Source organism: Alligator sinensis, unplaced genomic scaffold, assembly GCF_000455745.1.
Source record: "Alligator sinensis unplaced genomic scaffold, ASM45574v1 scaffold23_1, whole genome shotgun sequence".
Taxonomy (NCBI): domain Eukaryota; kingdom Metazoa; phylum Chordata; order Crocodylia; family Alligatoridae; genus Alligator; species Alligator sinensis.
Window position 1 is genome coordinate 248,675 of NW_005841890.1, and position 7,144 is coordinate 255,818.

A 7,144-nucleotide genomic window follows, 5' to 3' on the forward strand; every position below is an offset into this window, starting at 1 on the left:
TGCTGAAGGTGGCTAATGGGCAGCCAGGGTGAGAGATTCCTAAAGATAGGCTCTGTGGCCCAATAAGATAAGCACTACCCTAGAAGGGAGACCCCGGCCCTCTATTCTTCTAGTTGCTCACAATACTATTTGCTCACTGCATTCAATGTGTGTTTAATGTAAAACACACAAAAAATATTAGGATCAGGAGCCACAACACATTATAGTGGGTATAGGGCTCAGACATTCCAAGGAAGAGGTCTGACACCACTGGAAGGAGAACCCATATTAGACAATTTGTATCAAAAACCAAAATGTTGCCTCCCTTTCTTCACCTGCCCTGAATGTGAGAGTGCTTTAAGTCAAGATTTAGAATGGATTTCTGAGCTCCTTTCTCTTTTAGTCTGTCACAGCAAATATGTATCCCTGCATATCTACAGCTTCACCTCTGCTGACAGGGTCTGACACCACTGGAAGGAGAACCCATATTAGACAATTTGTATCAAAAACCAAAATGTTGCCTCCCTTTCTTCACCTGCCCTGAATGTGAGAGTGCTTTAAGTCAAGATTTAGAATGGATTTCTGAGCTCCTTTCTCTTTTAGTCTGTCACAGCAAATATGTATCCCTGCATATCTACAGCTTCACCTCTGCTGACAGCATTTTACCATTCACCAGGTGCATTGTGGGCTTTTTTTTGTCCTTTGCTTCTCGAGCATCAGGTGCTGGTCACTCCTGGAGGCAGAAGCCTAGTACAGATGGACTAGTCATCTGATCCGCCTTGACAAACCCCTCTGGTCCTGTTATTTTAGTTTTATATAACATGCTCCTGCTATATTTTTTTGTTTTTGCTTTTGACATTTTCTTGAAAGCCTTACAATTCTGCCTGAGAAAGGGTGATGTTGGCTGTAAATCATCTACACGTGCCCACTAATGCCACTCTTTTTCTTGTTACATTTCATTTATAATACTAGGCTCATAGTCAAGAAGACTTCTCATGAATCCACAGAACAGGGGAAACTGCAAATAACCCATTCTCCTCTCCTGCCTAAGTATGATTTGTCAGTATTATATAAACACATTGATAGACACCAGACCAAATAAGACTATGAGTTCATTCAGACCCCAGAGGCACATAGCATTTCCCAAAATGAATCTGTCTATTTAGATAGTCCTATGGCCTTTGCTACCACAATGCCTAGGCCCCTCACAGTCAATGAATTTTAGCTTCAGGATATCCTACTGAAGTAGAGAGATATTTTTCAGCTACATTGTTGAGAAATAGAGTAAATGACTTGTTCACAGAGTCTGCAGCTGAGCCAGAAGCCAGACTCAGTCTGGCAGTGTATAGGGACAGTATAAAGTCCCTTTAATCTGTGGAAATCCTAGTGGTGCTCACTATATTGTACATGCTACCAGAAACCTATCAAAGCAATTTGTGGCTATTTAAGAACTATTTAATAAACCTGGTTATCCGTAGCCCAGCTCTTTCAGTGAGGTTCTTCACATTATCTGTATCACGTGAAAAACAAAAGACAGAACAATCCAAGAAGATGATAACTACATTAGTTCTCAACATTGTCTAGTCAATTGTTCACTTAGCCCAAGGTTATTCTATGAACACTTCCTTGCCCAGCTTCAAATTTATAGATGCATCTTCAGGGAAGGATAAGAAGACATGTCTGCTACCCAGCCCAAAATATAATGTCCTGTAGATGTCCCATGTCTCATTTGTCTCCCTTTAACTTTGATCAGTACATGCTCTGTGACACCCCAAGGCAAATAGTAATATGATGTCCATGCCTCTTCCTGTCCTGACAGTCACTTTTTTCCTCCTTTCAGTTCTTTCTGATCTCCCAGGATCCAGTAATAGCCACCAGACCACAGGTTTGGCATCATCCAGTCCTCTGTCCAGGACTCCTTTTGAATCTGGCACCTTAGGCAGCCAAAAAAGGGAGCTATGCAGACAGGGTTAGGAAAAGCAAGCCACAGGGTGTGAGTTTCAAGAGTGACTGCTGCTTTGGAAGGGAACAGGCTGTAGTTTGTAGTCTGGAGTCTTGCTTCCAGTGGGGCAGCAATTTCCCCACCAACTGCTCTCCATCTATTCTATGCAGTTATTACTGAACAAGGGTAAAGGCTCAGCTTGCGAAGGCATGCTGGACATAGGTCTCGATAATGCCAAACTGCCATGTTGTGATCAAAACAGTGTGCAGGGAAGTTAGAGAGAAGTAGGTTGAAATCAATACCATGCTGGGATTGGGACTAGGCCAAGGGCCTCCTGCTTCTTGAACAAGTACACTGACCACTGAGATATTGGAATTAAGGCATGGGAGGGCCTCCCCTGGCTTCTACCACTAATTACTCATAGGTTTCTGGCCAGCTACATCTTTGTGATTTGCATGCATTCAGTGTCCACCCACAATGAATATGCATTGATACCCCCATACCTTCCTGACCAGTGCTTACCCTGCCGTGTGTCAACAGTCCAGGCAAAATAAAACTGCAGCCTGTGCATAAGTGCCAAACATACCATGTACACAGACAAGGTTCTTTGGGTAGATGTGATTTCTTTTATCAGACCAATTAAATAGTTGGGAAAAAAAATGTCCATTACAACGTTTCAGGTACAAAGACTATTCTTCAGGCATATAGAGAGTCTGCTGGTGAATTTTTATGCAGCTAACTAACTGCCATTTAAATGTGTGGCAGGGCACTGTTGGTGCCTGACACTTTAAGGGCTGAGACAAGCAGCCAGCAGGTGCTTGATTGCGGTGGCCATTTTAGATCCCTGGATACCTGTATAAACAGAGCAGTTTACTGCTGGCAGGTCAGGCAGAAACATTACCTGGTTGCAAGGCTGTATGCAATATCCTGGAGGTAAGGGCAAGAGCTGTAGGGGATTGTTCGGAGGCTCCTAGTCCTGGGCATGACCTAAAACTGCACCCTGCTGAGAGTGGCTGGCCTCGTGGGTCTCCCAGTGGCATGGGAGCCTCCAGGAAATACCAGGCCAGTTACAACCCCGGTGAAAGGTAAGTAGGGACACCTTAACCCCAGCCCTCACCTTCGGGTGTGCTATTTGAATTATCTGATTCAGGGAAGACCAGGTAAGCTTCAGGAAGCATCTGAGCCTGCTGGAGTGAGTGACCCTGCGGGGCTAGGCACACTTCATGAAGCACCTGAGCCAGGAACGGGGGACCCCGATCCCTGAGTGCAGGCAGGAGGTGTAGACCCAACCGAGGGACTTGACTGGTCAATGCTAGGGCCAGGACTGGAAGGGTCAAAAGGGCCAGAGGCCCACCACAAGGGATGCCTATATAGAGTGAAGAAGCTTGGGGTCCCAACTGGCTTGAGACAGGGCCAGGGCTTATAAGGAAGCATAAAGTTCCTATGGAAAGGGCCACAGCTAATGGTTGAAGGGGACAGTTGAGTTGACTGCCTGAGATGCTATCCTCAAGGCTTGGCCTGTGGTGTAGGGGTGGAACAGAGCCGTGGATAGCCCCCACCAATATTGGGGTGTATAATGGGCAGCCTTCTGTCTATTTAACACCTCAATTATGTTCCATCAAGGCGTGGCAGATGAGACAGGTGGGCAGCGTGCCCAAAGGCAGGTGGGGAGACTAACACTGTGCCTAGTCTGGGAGACCCACTTTGCCACAAAGTGCACAAGAGGAAACAGAACTGTACCCATAAAAACTTAGACCAGAAGGAGCCATTATGGTCATCATGTCTGGTATTGTGCATAACACAGTTCAGAAATCACTCAGTCATGCCTGCTGTGGAAGGAACTATGCCTCTTCCTCTATTTGCTCTTCCTAAACCTCAATCCCCTGAGTGTCTCTTCTCACTCTAATTTTTCTCATTCCTGCCACCCCTTCACGAGTCACCTCTTCTGTTTAAGTGTTGGACAATGTTCTCTTTCCAGTCCCACCTTAAAATGCACTTCTCCTATGAATGCACTTCTCCTATTCTCCTATACCAGCTATGTACTGACTGCCCAGAGGAGTTTTCTGTCTATTGACTCCTCTGAGAAATCCTATGAAACATTGTGAAAACTTACCTGGAAAGACAGGGACGCCATACTGGAAGCTGATCATGGCAAAAACAAAACCACAGCAGCCAGAGCTGCTGCGCAAAAAGATCAAAGGAAAAAAAATCACAGAGTCAGGAGGAGGCAGGAGCAGCTCCCACATTGCCCTGGGCACATTTTATAATGGCTTGCTGGGGCCAATTGGTCAGGCAGACACCCAACATCGGCATAAAAGTCCCAGCAGAAGAGAAGCCAAGGGGACAGGAAGCAAAATTCTCAACCAGCCCGGACAGGCCAGAACACTCAGATGGTTCCAGAGAGGGGATCTGGTGGAGACCCTGGATGGGGGCTTTGACAAAGGCACAGGGCCAGGCAGGGGCCAAAGGGATAGCTGCAGGGTTGACATGGACCGAAAGGAGCAGCAGTAGTGACTGGAGTACAGCCGACCCAGCAGGGCCAGGATCCAGATGCCATGGACAGATGGCAGATACCAAACCCGGGAAGAAGACAACATGCCAAGGGACAGAACGCTGCCAAAGCTGGACGCTGTGTAGACATGGGAAGAGGAGGCTGTAGGGGGCGCTCGGCAAAGAAACATCACTAGTAGCCTGTGGCTGATGACTCTGAGAGACTAAGCGCCAATAAGGTTCATATCATCGACCTTGATGAGACAGGTAACAACATCGTGGTTGGTGGTAGGCGGGGTGTAGGGGAGGTGGAGCCCCAAGGAGAAGGAAAAATGGGAACGACCGAGGGCAGACACCAGGGGAGGCGAAACCAAACATCATTCTCCTGATACAACAATTACCATCATCAAAGACATGGCAGGAGAGACCCCTGAGGGCCCAACCCGAAGTCATCCTAATAGTCAGGCCGTGCAGTCCTAGGAGCCACAGTGAGGCTCGAGAACAACCCACACCTGTGGCGTGCAGGGGAAAGGCACGGGAGACTACAAACATGAACTTTCATTTCTACCCAGGAGAACTTCTACAATCTTTTCTAAAGGATAAAGGATGTTTGTGCCCGAAAGCTTGCAATTAAATAATTTTTTTCTGGCAAATATCTTGATGGCCTAATAAAAGATATCATCTCTACTATGAGTCCTGGTTGCCTTTTCCTCTAGACCAATACAGCTACAACCTGGATACCTTCTCCTATGAAGGCTTTCACAAGGCCTTCTCTCAGCTGATTCATACCTGGATTCTTCTCTGCTCTATTTTGTCTGTCTGAACTAGCACTGCACAAATAATTAGCTTTTTGGTGCAGTAGCTTTCTCCTATAAAGGCTTTCACAAGGCCTTCTCAGCTGATTCATACCTGGATTCTTCTCTGCTCTATTTTGTCTGTCTGAACTAGCACTGCACAAATAATTAGCTTTTTGGTGCAGTAGCTTAAGCCAAAAAAGAAGTAAAATAACTTGGATGTAAAATAAGAAAAAAATATGGATATTGGAATTGATTGAAACACACTGTATTACTCTGGTGAGGGTTTGGCCCAAGACTCTGCTTACTTTTTAGATGTGGGAAAACTAAAAGCAAGCCATTTAAATTAGACATGTCATTTAACAGTAACCTAAAAAGTTATTCTTAAATATTTTGGTCTACCCATTCTGAATCATCTTCAGAGAATTCATACAACTATCATTAAAAGCAGCAACCAATTTAGCAGGTAGCAAGGATGAGACAATCATGGGGAAAATGGAAAATAAAATTCATGGAGAACAATCAAATATTAGCAATGACGTAATCATAGAACTGAATTAAAATCCCAGTGGATGCCAAGCTTTATTCTTCATTAGATACAATCCAAAACTAGAAGAGGTAATTACTTCTTTAAATATGAACACAAGGAAAGAGTTTCCCTGTATTTTAACTCTTAAAATTGGATTGTAACTGCAGTTGGAAGGTGAAAGTTCTGATTCATTTAAAACATTGTTTTTTTACAATAACGTTAGTAACTTGATACAGTAAATTAGTTTAGTTCATTCAATTTGTTTTTTAATACACCAGTCTGTCACTTTGGAGAACAAATATTTGATTCCTGCTTTTCTGAGGACTGAATCTCGCCTGAAACATGGATTGCCGATTTTAATTGCTCCCAATAGAGATTCAATGTCATTCTCATTCAAGATGAAGCACGGTGGGGTACCAAGGCAGCCTTCTAACTGGCTTCACGTGACGAGGTGTCAATTGTGAAGCTATAGCCTCTCTGGATATTCCTTGACAAGTGCTGGCAGGGAATTTTCAATGGGTATCAGTACACGTCTCTGAGTGCCCAAACATTTTTAATAAGATTATAGAGCCTGCCCTGTCATGCTGTCACAGAGCACTGCCCTGCTCATTCCACAGATGGCTGACCCTGGATAATAAGATGAAGTCCGTACCACTTCCAGAGGGACAGCGACCACCATGGAGAAGCACAACTGTGCCCATTTATGTCAGCTGCTTGCATGATTATGGGCAGTATAGGTGGCTTTGAGCAGCCTTGATCACACGTCTCAGTGCTCTGCTTGGGTTCCCAGAAGGAGAGGAGAGCAGGCTGTGTTATTCCTAGGGATTATTTCTTTATTACACATTTATTAAATATATGTCACCCTCCCCAGAAAAGGCTGAGGGCAGGGTACAACAAAAAGCAAAATCCATGATAAAGACTGTGAAACTAGTAAAAGGAAATAGTATGTAATAAACACCAATATCCCAAAACAGTTTCCCAAAACCTAACCCCACCTTCTAAGAGCCCACCCAAAATAAAATGTCTTACAGTGTTTCTGGAAGGTGTCCAGGTCCAAACACTGCTGAACAACAAGGGGGAGGATGTTCAGGAGTTTGGTGCATGGTTTTTTGGAGCACTGGGGTTGTCAAAGAATGACACTGCCCCCCAAAAAGCACCTTCTCTCCCTGAGTATCTCCTTGGATGGATGGATGGATGGATGGACAGACGGACAATGCACATCTATGTGCAATACCATATGTTAGATCCCAACTCCATGCAATGCCCAACAGCTAGGGAGATAACGGATTGAGGCACGCATTGCTCATTAACAGCTTTATTCTAAATGGAGATGTCGGGGCCGAGGGGCTGTGGCCAGCAGCCCGGGCACGTGGGCTGGGGAAAAGGCCAGCACGGTGAACTAGAATTAGG